The sequence below is a fragment of the Myotis yumanensis genome, unplaced genomic scaffold (genome assembly GCF_028538775.1).
Source record: "Myotis yumanensis isolate MYYU_CA2020_CCGP unplaced genomic scaffold, mMyoYum1.0.hap1 SCAF_7, whole genome shotgun sequence".
NCBI lineage: Eukaryota > Metazoa > Chordata > Mammalia > Chiroptera > Vespertilionidae > Myotis > Myotis yumanensis.
In genome coordinates this window covers 39499233-39520234 of record NW_027223758.1, presented here as the reverse complement: position 1 = coordinate 39520234, position 21002 = coordinate 39499233, and the positions used below count along the sequence as shown (strand labels likewise).

At 41.5% G+C, this 21002-nt stretch overlaps 1 protein-coding gene and 1 pseudogene across 3 annotated transcripts in view; one reads left to right on the top strand and one right to left on the bottom strand.

Annotated features, from left to right (window-relative positions):
- The first annotated feature begins 13460 nt into the window (after positions 1 to 13460).
- Positions 13461 to 21002, top strand: part of CCDC68 (coiled-coil domain containing 68) — a 56092-nt gene continuing 48550 nt past the window's right edge. For all 3 annotated transcript variants that reach the window (XM_070420320.1, XM_070420321.1, XM_070420319.1), the window contains exon 1: positions 13461 to 13588. The gene's annotated coding sequence lies outside the window, so the exon portion shown is untranslated. The remainder of the gene's footprint in view (positions 13589 to 21002) is intronic.
- Positions 16032 to 20503, bottom strand: LOC139013476 (elongation factor 1-beta-like; annotated as a pseudogene).

The following is a 21002-nucleotide window of genomic DNA, read 5'->3' as shown; positions in this document are numbered from 1 at the left end:
ATAAATACAAAAAGGCAGAAATAGCACATTAATTATGTGACCAAAAAAGTATGGAATTTTTTACAAATATCAGTCATCTCTCTAAAATGAACTTCTATTTTCTTTGCTTTTGCTCTTCATTGGTAGTATATCTATTTGGGCAGGCATAAAAATGACTGAAAAATAAGTTGATGAATCTGGGAAGCAGCTATCAATGAGAGAGCGAGGCATGAACAAAACATGTTTCTGAACAAGGGAGAAAACATTCCTGGTGATGCAAATTACCATTAAAGATCTCCATACTGAAGGGACTTAGGTTTATGTGTGAAGCACAATTATATAATAAAACCATTTTAGGGAGACTATTTTGGAAGTTGTATGATAAAATCTTATGTTATGTTATTTAATATATATTAGGTTTTACGCCACCGCAAGGAAAAACCGTGAGTCCAATCAGAGACCAGATTAAACAGGCTTTATTGGGAGCACACGGGCGGGTTCACCAGCTCGGAGAGGGGAGCTGGAGAAGCCGCGCCAAACTGGAGCAGGGGCAAGTTTTTATGCTGGCAGAAACTGGTGGCAGTGGGGGTTTTCCGGAGTCAGGTGAAACCTGCGGTCTGTCCTGCGGTTTTGGCCGTTTCCAGGAGCCGTTTGTCCTGCAGGGACTTTCCACCGGGGTGGGGCAGTTTCTGGACATCAGTGTGGTGAGGTCAGTTTCTCACCGGCCCAAGAGAGGGAGGGATCTTTTCGCCCCCGGGGGCAGGGTGCCAGCGAATACTGACAATATATATTTGAGTACATTATGGAGACTTCCGTAATACATTTGGCTCCTTACTTATATTTACTGTAAAGCATTACATGGATGAGGGAATAATTGATATTAATGAATGAAGTTCCAGAACAACAGTGCGCCTTGCTTCTGAAATCCCACTGCCTAGAATAAAATAATATAGTCCTAATCTATACATATGCTAAATCTTTAATTTTTAATTGAAAGTCATTAATCATCCAAATATTGCCTGAAAATTAACCTCGGGCCTATTATAAAATTAGCATTCTCAAACTCGTCTTTTAAAGCAAACTTTAAAATCACTTTTGCTGTTGTTAGTGATGGTGCTGGGGTCCATGCTGGAAAAGGAGGGATATTGATTACAATTCACATTATTGAGGCAAGGTCATCCAGCAAGAGACTTCCATTATATTGAAAGTTACTCTGTGATAATATGTAAATATTTGCAAATGTTGTAGAGTAGGTTTTTATCTGTTTGTTTTGCAAAGAATACACTGTCAATCCATGAGTTGTCTAAAACTATTTAAAGTAGAGTTGCCGAGAGCAGGGAGCACAGCCTTAGCGAGGACAAAGTATATCATTGTTCATTAAACAAATATTTATTGATTTGGTGACACAGGCCTTAGGAATTCATTGTTGATTCAAACAGACGTAATCTGCACCTTCACCGTTGCTCATATATTCTAACAGGGAAACAGACAATAAGTAAACAATTATGATACATGTAGTAATGATGGGAAAGCAGGCTGGTGGAAATTTTGAGATACAAGAAGAAAGTTTACCCAGAGCACACACTGAACTTTAAGTCTACTAAATCAATGAAGTGTACATGTAGAACAAAGAAACGAAAACAAGCCCATGTTGTTTAATATAACTAACTAATGATCTTTCAGATCATCAGCAAACATGTCGCACTACCAACTTGTTGGTACCCTGCTAGCCTTCTTGTAGCACACAGTCTATAAAAGACACTCTTCATCTGAACCCCGCCTCACTGCGGAGTCACTGAGTTTAACCTCCAGTGTAGACTCCGTTGGTCCAGTCCATGAGGAATGCTCTCCACTCTGGGTGCTGGCAGCAGGTGAAGTAGTTCTCTAGAAAGCCCAGACACTCCTGCTTACACGAGTGAGTTGTATGGTTCTTAAGGATCGATTGCATTATTTTTCCAAATCTGTTTATGTCAGTTCTACTCAACATTTTAGTTTTGTAATGTATTTAAATATACACACTGAAGTAGTACCAAAAGGAGTAGTTGTTTTTATGAAAAATATGTTGAATGCTTTGAAAAGACTCAAAGGTGAGTGGCTAAAATATTTTTCCTCTCAAAATGGGTGTAGGAAAGCCAATGAATGAATTAGTAAAAACAGGAAACATATAGAAAGGACCGACACTTGGATTGTTTCATAAGTGTAAGTTCTTGCTTCCATTAAAAGGACTGAATTTGGACACATTAGGCCATGCCTATTTGAGCGTGTTTATTTAGAACCAAGAGGCCCCAAGATGATCTATTAGAAGTCAGCCACTTACTCAAAGACTTGGGCCCTGCCTCAATATACTGATGAATAAATGCACACTTATGTTTTAAGCTGCAGTCAGATAAAGTATTTACATACCTTTTTTATAATTCAACCCTTTTAACCAACTTTTTGGATTACACTACAAATTTTCACTAAAAGATTCTTTAAAGAGTGGTCAAACATCCCCTACTTCCATTTCTTTACCCTTCTTACTCCTTAACCCCTTGACTCAAGACTTCAGCAATCAGCCCAGCTGGCATGGCTCAGTGGTTGAGCCTCGACCTATGAACCAGGAGGTCATGATTCGATTCTGGGTATATGCCATGGTTGGGGCATATACCTGAGTTGCAGGCTCCATCCTCAGTGTGGGGTGTGCAAGAGGCAGCCAATCAATGATTCTCTCTCTCCCTCTCCTTTCCTCTCTAAAATCAATAAAAATATATTTAAAAAATAAAAGAACTTCAGCAATCTCAGACAGTTCCCCCATCAACCAGAGCCAGTGGCCTGCTCTCACCTGTCATTCATTTCCTTTGCATTCCTAGTGCAGGCCCTTGCATTTTTCAGAAGCCTCCCAGCTATCCCACTGCCTCCAGTCTGCCTATACATTGATGGCAGATTTATCTTCCTAAAGTAGAGCTTGGTTCAGGCTGCCCAAGTCCTACCTGGAAGGTCTGTGGGGTCTGGCAGGAGTAGCTTTGACAAAGGAGGGTGGGCAAGGGAGAGGAGGATGGGGAGGAGGAAGCGTGAGGAGGGGGATGCATGGAGGGGCTCCAGAGCCAAGTTGAATGAACCATATAAACAAATCAGAGGAGTGAGTAGAAAAATTCAAATTGTGGTCAAGGGGAAACCAGGAGACCTGTGCCATATGTGAAGAATGAAGGTTTAAAGTGAGAAACCATAAAGGGAAATAGGATTGGAGGACAGGAAGGTGGAATATAGTATTGAATGTGGTCAGAGTAATAAGAAGACCCTAAATAGCAAGAAGTAGGGCTGGAGCTGGCTTTCTCTGAGCTACTTGATGTGTGGTTTGGAGAGCTGTGGTGACTTCCCAGTCTTCTACTATCTCAGAGGATTCCTCGCATGCATTTTTGGGGGGACTGTTGACCAAAATGCTCTTCCTATCGGCCAAATGATGAGCAATTGAAACATGTAAGATTCTCTCTCTTGGAAATTTGAATCTAAGTGGAAAGATGCAAATGGTTGGAGTTGACTCACTCCAGCATCGGTGACTTGGACAGACTTCCTCTGGGCCCTGCTCCTTGGTCCCTAATCTAGTAGAACTATTTGACTTTCTCTTCTTCTGAGAGCTGGTTGTTCAGCTTTTCCTTTGATTCTGTGACCTCTTTCCAATGAACTAATCCAATTAATCCTGTTAGGTGCACAGTTTCTGTTGTATTCTACCTGAGAGCACTGACTGACCCTCCAGCTTCCAGAGTGGGGCTTTTCTGCCCTAACATTCAATGATTCCCTATGACCTGATAAACAAAGTGCGTGTTCCTCACAATGGAATTCAGGCCTCCCAAAATACAACAACAATCCACTTCTCAAGTTTTATTTTCTACTCTTTATCTACATATATCTGCTCTCCAGTAAATCAGTTACCATCTGGGGTAAATCATTATGGTAAAGGCTGACAGTGAATCATGCCTCCTGGTATCCACGCCTTTGTGGAGTCCCTCCTGCATTGACTCTGGGCTGGGCCTTGTGACTTGCTTTGGCCAAGGGGACATTAGTAAATACGACAGAAGCAGAGGATTGAAAAGTGCTTGTGCATTGCAGCTTCCCCTCTTAGAACGTTGCTGCCACCGTGTGATGAAATGGGGTCTAGCCTATTTGAGGCTGAAAGAGCACACCCACCTAGAGAGAGGCCCAGCTGTCCCAGCCCCCAGTGAGCCTGCAGCTGATGCCTCATGAGCACCATAGAATCAGAGTGCAAGAAATGACAGATGATTATTTTAAGCTACTGCATGTTAGGGTGGGATGTCACATAGCAATAGACAACTAAGACAGAAATGGTTCCCATCTCCTTCATCAGAGCTACAAGCTCATGAGATACAGTTTTTATCTTCCAGCCACCAGTTTGCCCACCTGCTTCACTGCCACAAAACGTGGGTCGGGGTCAGCCCTTCCGGCTTCCTACAGCAGAGTCCTCACTGCTCTTCCAGACTCCCCCATGTTTCCTTGCTGCTCCTCTAACCTCTGCCTGCTGTCTGGTCACAAAGTCAAGGCCACGTGTGTCCATTTATTTGTTATGACAGCACCTGCATAGCCAGTTTCCATCTCTTGTGAAATATTACCATCGTATTTTTAATGTGATACAAGATTTTTAAAAGATGAACCTTTCCTCCTGTACCAGATGGGGTTTCTGCCTCTTTTTGGAACCCACACAGTACTCTGAACCTCTCTCGTGGTATTAATGGTTTGCATCATATTCTTTCCTGCCTTGTTGTTGTCCTCTGGGTGGTCTCCTGTGCAGCATTTACCGGATATTAGAGCACTTGACTCTACAATCTCTATGCTTTGCTCCTCAAAACAGGGTCCCCAGACCAAAGGCAATAACATCACTTGGGAGTTTGTTAAGAATGCCAACTCTCAGACGCTAACCCCCAAAATACTTCAACAGAATCTGCACTCTATGAAGACCTCCAGGTGATTTGAGAGCATATTGAAGTTTGAAAAGCAGCTGCACATTAGAATACCTTTCGGACATAAAAAAAAATCCCAATGCCTGGGTACCACACTGATGAATTACATTAATTTACAGTCTGGGTTGAGACCCACTGTGCTACAGTAGAATTGGCAGATTTAGCAAATAAAAATACAGAGCACACAGTTCAATTACAATTTCAACAGTAAAGAACTTTTTAGTATATCTCAAATACTGCATGGGACTTATTTACACTCAACAATTCTTTGCTGTTGGCCTAAAATGCTAATTTTACTGAGTATACTAGATTTCATCTGGCAGCCCTACTCTCATGTTTATTCGGGACAGTAAGTTTTCAAACATCACTGTGCGGCAGAATCACTTATCAACACAGAATCCTCGGCGCCCATCCTCAGAGTGTCTGGGTCAGTGGAGCTGGGATGAGGCATAAGAATCTGGATACCTGACAAGTTTTCAGGGTGAACGTGTTGCTCAGGAAACCACTTTTGAGAACCATTGGTCTAGTCTAGCATTAGATCTGTCTGAATGGATACCGTGGCTATCTTCATCAGCAGCAGTGAACATGAAAAAAACTTATAATGAAGATGAGGATCATGATAGGGTCAGGTACCTTCGTAAGACATAAGTTCCTCGTTGGACATAACAAGCTTCAAGTGTACCGCTCCCTCCAGGGGCAGTCCAAAGCTTGGCTTATCTCTAAGACTATAACTCTAAACCAGAGCTGTCCCATAGGAACACAATGTGAGCCACAGATGTTTTTTCAGTTTTAGACGTTATATTAAAATATTGAAATAAACAGGTGAATTGGTGTTAGCAATATATTTTAACACAATATGTCCAAAATCTCATTGTTTTAATATATGACCATTACAGTTATCCATGAGGTCTTTATATATATGTGTGTGTGTGTGTGATTTGATATGTATGCTATTTTGTTGTATTGTTCCTTCAGATTACCACTTGTTTCGATCGATGGCACACACACTTTCTGAGCAGCACTTCAAAACGTACGAAGAAGTGGAAAATTGGGTCTCTGAATGGTCTGCCTCAAAACAAGAAAAGTTCTATTGGGACGGTATCCAAAATTGCCTGAAAGATGGAGGAAATGTGTAGCTAGCGATGGACATTACTTTGAATGAAGCACTTTTGATGTTTCTCTTGAAATTATTGTGTTTCCTTTGATTACAAAATCCGCATTTTTAACCAGTATCCACATTAGTAACCAGTACCACTTAAAAATGCAGATGGACTCTTTACCGGTTAAAAATGCGGATTTTGTAATCAAAGAAAACATCGTAATTTCAAGAGAAATATAAAAAGTGCTTCATTCAAAGTAATATCCATTGCTAGCTACACATTCCCCCCATCTTTCAGGTAATTTGTGGATAGAACTTTCCTTGTTTTGAGACAGACCATTCAGAGACCCAATTTTCCACTTCTTCGTACGTTTTCAAGTGCTGCTCAGCAAGTGCATGTGCCATCGATCAGAACAAGTGGTAATCTGAAGGAGCAAGGTCTGGTGAATACCATGGGTGAGTTAATACTTCCCAGGCAAGATCTTTTAACGTGTCTTTAACTAGTTTTGAAGTGTGTGATGGTGCGTCATCATGAAGCAAAATTACTTTGCCATGTCTTCTGGCCCATTCTGGTGGTTTTATGATCAAAGCGTGGTTCAAATTGATTATTTGTTTTTGGTAGCGATCAGTATTAACGGTTTCACCTGGTTTTAGAAGCTCATAATACCACACCTTCCTGATCCCACCAAACGCAGAGCATTGTCTTCTTTCTGAAGCGATTTGGCCTTGCAGTCCATGTTGATGGTTGACCTGGATCAACCCATGATTTTGTGCGTTTGGGATTCTCAAAATAAATCCACTTTTCATTGCCAGTCATAATTCAATGTAAAAAAATACTTTCTTTAGTGCCGTTGAAGCAACATTTTACTGATGACTTTTCAGTTTTCCATTTGTCTTTCGTTCAGTTGATGTGGCACCCATTTTCCTTCCTTTAAAATCTTTCCCATTGCTTGTAAATGAACGGAAATTGTTTGCTGTGAAATGTTTAATCGTTCTGCAAGTTGTTTTTTAGTTTGACACCAATCTTCATCCAATAATGCTTGTAATTGCTGGTCTTCAAACTTTTTCGGTTGACCTGGATGTTCTTTGTCTTTCACACTGAAATAATCTATTTTAAAGCATTTAAACCAGCGTTCACAAGTATCTTGAGATGGAGCATGTTCACCATAAGCTTCCTGAAGTATACAATAACTTTTTCTTCAAAATAAAGTAACGAATGAAAACTTCCCGCAAATGCTCTTTTTTTGGCATGAAATTTGACATTTTTAAGCATAAAAATATCTATGATGTTAACACCTTCAAAAAACTTGACATATGAAGTTTTGAAGCTTGTTGTCAATACAGCAAAATAGCATACATATCAAATCGCATATATATCAACATATGTGTAACTCCATCTATTGACAAAAATCCGCATTATTAACCGATACACCTAGTAATCAGTCTCAGTCCAAGAAGTCCTGCTGAGGCCTTGCTTCTCCTAGTTTTAAAATCATAAGTGCCAGCGAGATAACACTTCTCTAAGACAGCTTGAATCCTATAGCTTCAATTTTTAAAGAAAGGAGATCCGTATAAGTAACATAAGTAAAGGAGAAGAAAAATCACTGAAAGGTAATTGGCTGAAAGTCTTAAGTTCCTGAGTAAAAAATAAACAGGGTACTGTACTTGAAACCATCGTTTATATATATTTTTTTCACACATCAGTGGCATATTTATCCCAGATTTGACACTCTTTTAGTTGTAAAGGTGCCAAAGAGTTTAGTAATTCTACAGTTAAAAGTCAAAAATAAATTATTTATCAATCATATTACTTTATGGGGCAGAAAAGCAATATGCACTGATTTTGTGTGTATCAGTTCTATGTTCACAGCCTAGGAAGTTTCAGATAAATTTCAGCTGGGGGATGTGTGTGATCTGGACCTGGTTGCTTTAATAGCACCTAGGACTTTCTGAAGCTAGGATCACTGTTGTGATCTGGAATTAGGTTTGAGGTCCCTGAGACTTGGGTTAAATTTAACCTAGATCATTAACCAGATGAATTTTCGGCTACAATTTCAACTGTAAACAATCTGACAGGGTGATTGGCAGCCTCTCATTATAGAGGCGTACTGATTAATTAACACAGAGCTTAATTAATTTTGTAAGGCAAAGAACAGTATTTCTTTGCAGTGAAAATCAATATTGGAATACTTGGATCCCGTTCTCGGGGTTAATTTCACTCAGGTATTTAGCTCACTTTAAATTCACAGTTCTTAATAAATGTTATCTTCTTCCAACTATTAAGGTAATTGGGAATATTTATGATACTCTACCTGAAGTTATTTTTGGAAGACTGTGAAGTGTAAATAAGTATATTCTTTTATTCTTGCTTAGGTTTCAAAAGCATATTTTTATTATTGTACTTGTCAGGATGTTACACTACACTGTTAAAGGCAAAGATGTATGTAGAAACTGTGGGAAAATATGCGCCCCCCCTCCCCAGGGTTTTGGTAGGAATTATCTCAATGTTGTGCTCAATGGACATTTAAATCATTTTGCCATTGTCAATGCCTAGAAAATTATTTCCTTAAATATTGGAGTGAGTCTTTGGGGCTCCCCAGAAAAGAATTCCTTCCTTTGACATATGACTTAGCAGAATTCTCTATTCTGTAACTAAACCAAGAATGGGAGAGTTTCTGCAGCCTGCAAGGTAATTTTCTGGGAAGGCCTGAAGAAAGTCCACAGGTTGAAAACTGGAAGGGCTGGGATTCTCCCTCCGCCTGGGAAAGAGATATGATACCTGCCAAGAAGCTCAAGATGAAGACTGAGCTACAAGACATCACTTGAACCATCTGAAGTCTGAGCTCAGGAGGACAAATGAAGATGCTCGCTTCCCTGAGGAAGACAGTGCTGAATGTGGCTCTGACCAGCTATGCAGCACAGAGACACACACACAGAGAGAGAGAGAGAGAGAGAGAGAGAGAGAGAGAGAGAGAGGACACAGTGGGAGGTGGCCTCGTGAGAAAAGGTGCTCTAGGAGTGCCCTGTAGAGGGCAAGGACTTACTGTAAGCCCAGAAGCCCAGGAGGACTCAGGAGCACCTTCTTCTTTTCCTCTGCTAAACCAGGAGCTAGAGCACAGCTCCAGGGGCCCCAGAGGGGCACAGTGAAGAGAGAAGAAAGGAAAGGACTCTGCCCTGAGGGGCCAAGGAAGGACTGTGAGAACCAATGGCTAGGACACTGGTGCAGGACTCACTGAGCATCCTGTTGTACCTGTGACCAATGACATTGGGACTGCACATCTGTGAGAGATGTATTTTACTGCAGCTTGCAGAACAATTCTAAGGTGATTTAGAATTATTTGGTTAAGGTTAAGCCAACTTTTAAAGTAAATTTCACTCCTTAAAGAATCTCTTTAGGGCCATAGAGAGGGGAGCGGTAACTCCTTAGTGCTCACATGTGAGGGTGTCAGTGAACCAAAAGTCCAGGGAGAACCAGTGATGTGGGGACAGGAGGAGCTGAGGTACCAGAGGGAGAATTTCAGGGTCAGCTGTGGGCTCCTGAGGCCCCATGACTGCTTTGTTACTGAAGCAGCTGAAATGTGACTCCCCAGGTGTCTGTGACCACTTGATACCACACACACAAGTCAAATGCACACAAAGGGGGACTTGCCTTTGCCAGTAAAGATAAGCTGTGATTTTGGTCACTCTTTGTTTTCAGGAACAAGATGCAAATTGATTTCTTTGCAGATTTTAAACAGATTCACCTGTTCAAACTGTCCTAAATATCTTCCTTTTTGATTTGTCATCATTATTTCACCATTCATTATCATGAAAACATACATATATAATTTGTAAATGGTTCCATCTGAGTCATATTAATTGGTTAAATAGACTTCTGATTGAATCCTATTTTTATGGCATTATGAAATTTACAAAAATATCTGAGACTTCAAAACTACGTATATACAGTTTTTCTCCCAATTCACTAGCTGTTTTTTTCTTAATCTTTGCTACATCCTCCTTCTCTTTTTGTCATCCCAGTATTTTATCTTCATACTCATTCCCTTGATTATTTCATCCAGTTCTATAATTTTTCAATGCCTTTAATAATTCACATATTTATTTTTATACAATTATACCCAGTCTTGAACTCCAGACTCCCATATAAAACCACCTCAATGTTAAATATCTCTATTGGATATCTAATAGGTATTTTAGTCATAAAAATTTGAAATGAAATGCTGCATTTTCCTCTAACTCTTTCTCTTTCTTTTTTTAATCCATAAAGTAAGGGTTGGAACTGTAATGCTATGAACAGGTTCAAGAAACAGATAATTAAAGAAAGTTCTGCTTGTTTGGTTTGGGAATATATTAGGTTTTTTTCCCTATTCCAGCAGAAGAAAAACAAAAAAAGAACAAAAAAAATGAGCTGCTGGAGTATATTGACATTATCCTTTCCAACTGCAGGTAGAACAAGGATAAAGGAAGAGAAGAGGAACAAAAGGGAGCTACGACAACCCATCTCAAATTTAGGCTCCACCTATAACCAAAAACTTTGTCTAACACAACCTTCCCACGGCCTTGCTCTGGCTTCACATCCCTCCTCCAAACTTAGAAATACCTGGATGAAGTATTTAGAATAGACATCACAACTCCCATACCTTCCTCCACTGTTGTGTATGCCTCTTTCATGTGGGGGAAGGGATCACGACACAGAGGAAGTGATATTATTATTCTAGCTACTGCTAAGTCAGAGTGGGTGAAGCTTATAGCAGAAAGAAAGGTTATGAAAATCAGAACACATAAAGTCCAAAGGAATATACCAAACTGTGTGTCCTCCAGCTGGTTTAGGTTGGTTCATTTACTAGTATACCAGATGGTTATGGTATAGGTAGCTTTTCTGATCGGTTGGTGCCACTGCTCAAACCAGTAGGCACGTATTTTGAATACTACCCTTGGTTATGTCATGGTTTCTGTATCTATTATGTGAAAGGAGCCTTAGAAAAGATGCACCTGCTCAGACAGACTTGTATACACAGGTAGACACTCATGTATTGTTCATAAATATTTGCTAAGTGTTCTACTGATGAACTCATAACAACAACCAGAGTTTCTTTACCTACAATGTAGGTTGCTAATAACTCCACATTCTTGTTAATCCTGAGTGGTTCCTGCTTCCCTCCATACCAGATTTACTAAAATCACCTGGGTAGTAGCACATTTGCAGAACTAGGAAATAGTACTTCATACGGATTCAAATTATGCTTTCAGATCAAGTTCCCCATCTACCCCAGAAAAGTGCATGGAAATCTCACCCTCCCCTCTAAGCTTGTCAATTTCCTCTGGGGCTTAAATACAATTTTTTTTCTCTTAACTATGATTACTTTTAGCAACTTTGTCAAAAAATACTTGAAATATAGAAAATTGCTTAGCTCTGTGGTACTGGATTACTCACTGGGCCATCTATCCTGTGTTTACCTGGACAATAGGGGTACATATCCCTCTCCAAGAAGTGTTAAGCCAGGAAAAGAGATGATAGGATCTCAGAAAGCAGGACTGAGCCAGATCCCAGCTCAGAAGGAGGAAATGTGGTGTTTATGGGACCAACTTGCAAATGCAAACATGAGCAAACCAAAGCAATGTAACAAAGGATCCTCAACCGCTGGATTTCTCCAATGTTTAAAGTTGTTATAAACATCCATGGCTAAGTTTGGAACAGGTTTGTCTATAAACATGCATTTATCTATTTAATAGAACCACAAGGGTAACTTAACCAAAACTTACCTAAGAAACATCAATTTTCACCTCTCCAATTGGGGCCCAATCCTCAAGCTCATCACACACACACACACACACACACACACACACACACACACACACCATTTCTTTTTCTCTTACTGGGTTGGGACTCAGTAATCATAGGATTCCCAGGGAGATTCTGAAAAGCCCTCAGATATTGGGGGATGTAGGCTGCAGTTTTCCAACACTGTTCAATACGAGAGGGTGGATCAAATAGTTAATTATCCCCCGCCCCCCCCAGACCTAATACTTGAGGAACTTTCAAAGGGACACAGGAGCCAACCCAAAGGAGTTCCCAATGGCCAAAGCTAGAACAATTTGAGCAACAAAATAAATAATCTAGTATAAATTACAGCTCAAAGTATAAAGTATACATGAGTCCATACTGACATCAGTAAATGGTTGAATAGTGTAAGTGGGAGAGAAGGAACAAATCTTCCTGGTAGAATAATTGCAGGTAATATGTGTGGATACCCCCACCCACCCAGCAGGTGGAGTTTTATTTCCCCCTCCCTCCTCTTGGGTGTGGGCTGGATTTGTGACCTTCATCCAAAGAAGAGAGTGTGACAGAGAAGAGTAACTGCCTTGGAGAAACCTGGCAGGCACTGCTTCAACCCAGTGACTAAGGTTGCCATTCCCAGTCCTGGGTCCTATTGTTATCATGTGCCCCCATAGACGCTATGATGAGAAAGGCACTTCACCTCTGCCGTCTTCCTTCACCAAATTTATCACCATGGTCTCCTCAGGAGGAAAACATCAGACAAAACCAAACAGAGAAATCTTAGCAGAACAGCTTAGCAGAATTCTTCAAAACTGTCAAAGTCAAACAAACGAACAAAAACAAGAGAAGCTAAGAAACTGTCACAGACCAGAGGAGATTAGGGGAAACTAGTGAAACGAGAATGAAGTCGAGTTTAGTTACTTGTATGGACAATGCTAATGTCTTAGTTTTTTTATTTTATTTTTTTTCTATTGCTTAAAGTATTACAAAAGGTATTACATATATGTCCTTTTTTTCCCTCCGCCCTTGACAGTCCCTGGCCTCCCCTACCCCCCAGTGTCTTATGTCCATTGGTTATGCATATATGCATGCATACAAGTCCTTTGGTTGATCTCTTACCCCTCTCCCTCCTGCCCCCCCACCCTCCCTGGCCTTCTCGCTGCAGTTTGACAATCTGTTTGAGGCAGCTCTGCCTCTGTATCTATTATTGTTCAAAAGTTTATAATGGTCTCTATTATCCATGAATGAATGAGATCATGTGGTATTTTTCCTTCATTGACTGGCTTATTTCACTTAGCATAGTTTTGACAAAGGTACCAGGTAATGAAAGACATGAATATTAGGGGACACCAGCTGAGGGATTTAGGGCACTCTGTGCTGTCTCTGCAACTTTTAAGTGAATCTAAAATTACTCCAAAATATAAAGTTTAATTATAAACAACAAAAATAAAAGTTTATGAACTTAGAGTGCAAACAGAACCTTCTTTATAAACAATCCCCCTTATATCTCTACTGAGAGGTGTGCGGTGTTCAGGAGGCGAGTATTGGGGTGCAGGCAGCGCATCCCGGGGTTCGTGGAGCAGGGAGTGTGCGTCTGGGCGCGGCGGGAGCCCAGGCTCCTCCCCGGAGCCACGGGGACGCCGGACTTTGCCCCTGGCGCGCCCTTCCGGGAGGAGCAGATCTGTCCCCGAGGAGCTCCCAGGGCCCCCGAGTCCACCCGGCGGGAGATCCCAGGGGTGGAGCGGCGCCGAACCCCGCGCGCTCTCAGCGCCCTCCAAGGTAGGCGATCTGCGCCCCCAGCGCGCGCCAGGTCACCCCCAGGTGGGCGGGCATCCAGGTGCCCTTGAAGCCGGTTCACCAGCGCAGCTCAGTTCACCAGGGACAAGTCCCTATGAGGGGCCCTTGTGAGGAGAGTATACCTCCAGGTAAAGCGGTCTTCTGTGCTCGGATTCCCAGGCCAGAAGTTTCTGCTTCTCCGGGAAGAGAAAGTAGCTTCCCCAGACCTCCTATCCCCCAAGCTCCCACCCCCGCAGTGGTTCTCAACCTTCTGGCCCTTTAAATACAGTTCCTCATGTTGTGACCCCCAACCATAAAATTATTTTCGTTGCTACTTCATAACTGTAATGTTGCTACTGTTATGAATCGTAATGTAACTATCTGATATGCAGGATGGTCTTAGGCGACCCCTGTGAAAGGGTCGTTCAACCGCCAAAGGGGTCGCGACCCACAGGTTGAGAACCGCTGCAAGAGCAAAGATAAGTCCTCCTTAGCCCGGTGAACACCAGGTTATTTTGGTTGCCAGAGGCCCCCGCGGCTTCTGTTGTCAAGACCAGGGAGAAAGCCCTCTGGAAAGCTTGCTGTCACCTGTGAATCCCCAGGTGGCGGCTCTGGCAGGTCACTGCTCCCTCAATTAAGAGCCCAGACGAATGAATGAAGGAAGGTGGTTGTCTTGCCCTTCATTCATTCCTGCGGGAGTCTGTAGCTGCAGGTGTGCTGTGGTGGGATGCTAGAGCTGGAAGCTCCAGAGCCCTGAAGTTGTGCAGAGGCGCAGTGTTACCTTCCTGAAAGGCTAGTACAGGACCGCACAAGGCTGGTTTGTAGATGAGATGATGACATGGCTGTGGTTTTCAACCCTCTTTGTGATGAAAAAAGAAAAATACACACACATTCACACACACACACACACACACTCACACACACAGATGGGCAAAAGTAGATCTACTGTGCCATTGTGACATTCTTTTGAGTAAATAAAACTATTGTCATAACCTGCATGTCTTTTCCCATACGAACAACTATTAACCCACTTTTGCCCATATAGAGTATATTTGCCTGTAAATATACTGTATAGATTGGGAGAAGCAATGAGTCCCAAATATAACTGAAACTGTGCCTGTTCTCCATTACACTATATTGTTTTATTTTAGGAATCCAAACCTCCTTTACTTTCTTGGTATATATAGACTAGGTGAAGCAGAGAAATGCAGAGGGGAATTACTGCATTCTGCATTTGCAAGAGGGGGAAAAAAGATAGTCTGTCCTTTTGATTTTACCTAACTATTAAATATTCAGCTCTGCAGAAGTCTGGTTTTCCAGAAATTTGATCTGAGCTGGAGTCTCAGGTACCTGGACAGACACAATTGGTGCTGTTGTTTCCTGTTGCTGGGCTGCCCCCGCCCCCACCCCCCACACTCCTGGATAGTGAAGGTCGCTGACTCGGAGGAATGTGTGCCTGGGCAGGGAATGCCCTCCCTGGGGCCCCTCGGTTTACAGAAAGAATGAAAACAGTTTACACTTCCTGGGACCCAGGCAAACTTCATAAGAAGGAGCCTATCTTTGTGATTTGTGAAATGACTTAAACCTGTTCTAACTACAAAGAGGCTTTTGAAATAGTCACTATTTCAGTTGTATTATTTATTCACCTTGATGGTTCTATGAATCAATACAAGCAGGTTATGGGTTACAATGTGCTGGACATCGAGTGGGCTTGAGTCCTAATCCAAGTACCGGCCAAAGATGAAAAAGTAAGCTAGGTTTGGCTAAAACTGAAAAGTGAAGTGTATGTTTATTTGTCTGGGCTAAGGACAGAAAAGGGAAAAAATTTTTTGAAGATTTTGGAGGGAATTTAAAAGTCTTTAGAAGTAGTTGTTTCAAAACTTTTGAACTGAGATATTTACATCAAAATCACATGAGCATGTATTCATTGAAAAAAGTTCATAATGGCAAAATGTTACTATCAATTTACACGTTTAAGTGAACTTACATTTTACAAGCATGAAAATTTACCTGCGTTTGGAAAACAAGAGCCTGTATGTGTTTCCATTCAATTTCAGAAAATACTTGGTGTGTCTGGGTTTCCGCCTTATTAATGCATCCATTGAACCAGTATTTACTGAGTGCCCCTCCTGTAGGGCACCGTGTTCTGTGTTGGAGACTCAGGGGGACCCAGCCCTGTGTAAATAGCTCACCTTCCTGTCCTCGTGGAATTGACACACATTGGAATCCTCCAGGACTCTGAGACCATAGAATAGGAACCATATCAATGATCATCAGTTTTGACAGTGATTTAAACCAGCTCAGTTTCAAACCACATATTGTCTTACACTGATTTAAATAATTTGTAAAGGAACTTGTGTGTTATTCAGATCAGTGTTTTCTTTCTTTCTTTCTTTCTTTTTTTATATTTCAAGCTTTTATTTAAGGGCAATGATCCAGAATGGATTTAGATCATGAAAGCAGCCACATCCACAAACTGCACATAGTCCTCAAAAGCAGCGATCCACTCCTCCAGCATGTCTATTCCCAACTTTATCTTCTTCTGTTACACAAGATTATTTAAAGTTTTTAAAATTCCACGCCCCACTAGAACCAGTGTAGAAGAGCCCCAGACCAAGCAGTCTGCTTGAATGCTCCTGACATGCTCCTCTAATTTTGCCATTTCCATCTCGTCATCCCCCATTTCACATCCAATAAGATGGAAGACTTGGCCACAAGTGCAGGCTTTCTGGCTTTCTTTGACTCATGCTGCCCAAGCTATCCTTCCCTTAGCCTCTTCCCTTCTTCACTTTCCTCCTCCTCATCCCATCCAGAGAGATCAATGTCATCATCGCCTTTAGTATCTGCAGCTCCACTCCCTGTGGTGGCTTCCACATTAGCAGGGCCATACTCATCCAAAGCTGTTTTCACTCCGGGCAGGCTGGCCTTGTAGGACTTGATGTGATTAAACCAACATAGGGGATGATACACGTCGGCAGGTGGTAGGCCGGACACTGCTTCAAATACTGCCACGTCTGCGTGTGATGGCACAGAGCCCTCGATGGATCTGGCTCTTGGCCGCAGGTAGTCGTTGAGCACCTGGAGACCAGTGGGCCTATTCAGGCCTCCAAAACCTATGGTGTTGGCTGGTTCAGAAAATTGGGCAACCGCAGAGGAAAGAGGTACACAGGCAATCAGTGCCAAGCAATAAGAGGGTGGAAAAAGTGGTTTTCTCTTTTGCTCAGATTGGGGAAGAACTTAGGAATCATGTATTCTGGGTTTAATATTGAAAGGTGAATATGGTGAATGATGCACCCAGGCAGGCTAAATAGCCATCTCAGACGGTGATTAAAGAAAATTGAATTTATTTAGGGAAAGGGAATGGGGGATGGGATATCCAAAGGGAAGGGCTGCCCAGCACCGACATTGGGTCAATGATGGCAGCCAGAATATACTTGGGACAGTGAAACAAGAAAGGGCATAGAAAAAGCACAGGAGAGTGTAGGCTGTGCTGCTCTGGCTCACTGGGAAGTCAGAGAAAAGGGGGCCTTAGAGACAGTTCAGGGGTAAGCCCAGGATGAGCTTCCCATTGTTCCCCTGGCTGCAAGTCTCATGTGATCCCTTAGAGGTTGGAGGATTCGTGCCAGTGGGGGAATGGCAAGGGTGTGCTCTTTAGAGGGAGAATGCACTGGGTCCTTTGTCTTGCAGGTGGAAATCTTAGGGGAGGCCTCAGGGAGGGTCTTAATAGAATATTCATCAGCATTTCAGTTGTGCTCCTCGAGGGTCCTGGTCTCTACTGATTGGTTGGTGCCAGGGCAGAGTGGGAGAAGTGGGGGGGGGGGGGTGGGGAGTGAGGGGGTGAGGGGTAGGTGGTGGGGGGGGTCATTAGTCAATGTAGCTGGTCCTGAGGTAGCCACAGTGCCACTCGTTTGGTTTTGCTGATTTTCTGGACCTGGAGCTGAAATACAGCTGAGGCCTAGAGTTATCATTAGGGAAGAAAAGGTCACATGACCAGTGATATGCTAAGGCAGTGATGGCGAACCTATGACACGCGTTGTCAGAGGTGACACGTGAACTCATTTTTTTGGTTGATTTTTCTTTGTTTAATGGCATTTAAATATATAAAATAAATATCAAAAATATAAGTCTTTGTTTTACTATGGTTGCAAATATCAAAAAATTTCTATATGTGACACGGCACCAGAGTTAAGTTAGGGTTTTTCAAAAGAGCTCAAAAGGTTCGCCATCACTGTGCTAAGGGAAGATAAGTTACCCTGGGGGCAAGGTTTTTGTTTTCCCAGTTTTGCCTCTAACCACGCATTCCCTGCCTTTCTGCCCTACAGAGTGGTTGTACCTGCCCATCGTCCTGGAGGCCTAACATTCTGGGGTTATAACTAGTATTATGAAATACTGAGATGTTAAACCTAAAATAGCTAAATATCAATTTTATATAAATATAATAAAAACTAAACTTTTAGTAGTTGATGTCAATAATTTAGGAGGAAAAAATGAATGAAAACCTTCAAATTGAGAAAATTCTATTATCAAATTATATTTTCCTGTATATTATGACAGTAATTATATTTCCTCCCAGAGGTAAAGAGTAGCTTTATTCAAGGCATTCTTGCCTCCCCTCTTTTTTTCTGCTCTTTTTAAAAAACAGCTTTAGTAGAGGTATAATTTATAGACTGAAAAATATATTCAAGTGTATAATTCAATGATTTTTAGTAAATTTACAGAATTGTACAACCATTACCACAATCCGACTTTAGAACATTTTCATTATCTCAAAAAGACCCCACTGACCCTCACTGACCCTCAGCCCCAGCAGCCACTAATCTACTTTCTGTCTCTTTACATTTGACTTTTCTGGACATTTTATACAAATGGAATCATACAATATTTGGTCATCAGCATCTGGCTTTTTACACCTAAAATAATGTTTTTGAGGTTCATTCAGGTTGTAGCATGTTTCAGTGATTGGCTTGTTTTTATTGCTAATATTCATTCTGCTGTATGGCTGTGACTCATTTCTGCAATTACATTTAGGTGGTAAGACAGACAGGTTGGTCTAAGCTTCCTTGGTAGCATAATTTGAAAATAACTGATTGGCGCCAACCTCTTACTTGTATTCCTGGTATGGATTGCCGACCTTTCCTGAACGTGACATAACTGGTCTTTCTGTGATACTCCCATGAAAATTGTGAACAGTAAACCTCATTATTGATGTAAGAGAGAAAAACATCGATCAGTTTCCTCCTATACACCACCCTGATCAGGGACTGAACCACAACCTGAGCTTGTGCCCTGACCAGGAATCAATAACACTCAACCACTGAGCCTCTCCAGCTAGGGCCATTCAGTCATGTAGGTTGGACTTGGGAGATGTTTAACGCTTGACATTAATGTTGGTAAAGAAGATACATCTCCTTTGCTACGGTTCATCCCAAATGTATGCATTTAGAATAAGAGAATTTTGGTGATCCTTAGACCTAACAGTGACAACTGAATTACTCTTCAAAATATGAGCGCTTCTTGGTAACACATTTCAGTGGTACACTTAACATAAAGCATGGATCATCCGTACCCTTTAGCCAATAATTAGGAGGGAGAGTATCTAGATTTATAAGCTTTTAGTTGTATTATTCTGTTGTTTCTATGACTGTGCTAAAGAATGAAACTGATATACCTGTTCTTTTATGTACAAAATCAGGCACTATGTGAGCTCTTACTAGTAGATCAGAGAAAATCCAAAACAGAAGAAATGCCACTCCTTTTTTTTTCTGTGTCTTTTTTTAGGAGCTAGACAGAAGTTGTAAATGACCCAGGTTCCTGTGAGGTGGTGCTGTTTTTCTGTGTGTTTCCTATAGAATAGCAAACAAGAACCTCCTAACACATAGGCATAGGCATTGGCTTTGGGATGCCTCTCTTAGCAATCAGGAACCTTGGACAGCAGTCAGTCAGAGCTGTTTTCTCATACACCCCATTCACCCTGCTCTGTGCCAACTACTGAGCGGCAAATTCATTTTAGGAGGTGACACTTGACAGCTTATGCTTACAGAGCTTCTTTAGGAGATTTCTCCAGTTGAGGAGAAACCCTTCTATAAAGAGTTGGCAGAATCTGTGACACTAAGGAGAAGACAATACTGTACATATGTCTTTAAATGCATGTTATGGCTGAAATTGCAAGTTCCTACTCAGGGTGTGGGGGAGAATTCACTAACATAACTTGAAGATCTATTGTATTGACAACTTAGAATGCAAAGGATTCTCTTTAAACTTCTAAGATTTGCAAACAAGGGACTCTAGGTTAAATAGTACAGTTTTCCAAAGCTGACTGTGCATCCTTGGAGCTCAGTTTTTTGGTTTGACACAGTGGTTCTCAACTTTCCTAATGCTGCGACCCTTTAATACAGTTCCTCATGTTGTGGTGACCCCCAACCATAAGATTATTTTCGCTGCTACTTCATAACTGTAATTTTGCTACTGTTATGAATCGTAATATAAATATCTGATATGCAGGATGTATTTAGGCGACCCCTGTGAAAGGGTCGTTTGACCCCCAAAGGGGTCGCGATCCACAGGTTGAGAACCGCTGTTTTGAAATATCAAAACAACATGCTGAAAATCCTGGGTGGGAACACTACTCTTTTGATGATCTGTGTTTAGATGAATTGATCAGTCTCTGTTGGTAACATCTTTTTTTTTTTTTTTTTAACTTGGTCAGGGTTTAAACATTCCCAGGACAGACATTTTTGTAGCCATACACTGCCAGTCTCTTTTCAAATGTCTCCTAAGAGTCACATACCAATCGCAGGAATCTGTCTTCATCCTTTTCACTTTCATAGATTTTGAAATTGGCATGAGCATGCTTTTCTGGAGGAAGGCTCCATCAGCAAAGAGCTGTAAGCATCTTATTATTTTGATGCGCTCACTCATCATAAAATTTGTTGACGTGATCTAGTATAAGGAACTTGGTTTTACCAGAACAGAAGCTACTTCTCACCCTTGTATTTTTCTGTTACCGCCTGGATTTTGGTGGGATGCTGCCCTCAGATCAGTGACATCTTCCTGGAGCCAGAGGGTGGGTAGAGCCTGCCAAGCACAGGGTCACCACTGCTTCAGGCGGTGGCCAATCTGAGCAGACTCTGTAGCCATTGGCCAGATAGTCTACATACAAGTGGGCAACTGCGAAGAATGATAACAGCTATGCATCTAGAAAATGACTAGGAAAGTGATGGATAGATGAGACAAGGAGTTCTAGGTTCATGAATTAGATTTAAATCTTGTTGCAAATATTCTTACATAGTTTTTCTATATTTCCTCCTACTTTTCCACTTTAGTAAATAATAATTATAATTGACTTTTCTTAAGATGTTTAGATTTCCCTTGTTTCTATCACCATATTGAATGTCAGGTTTTACTGACTATTCTTATA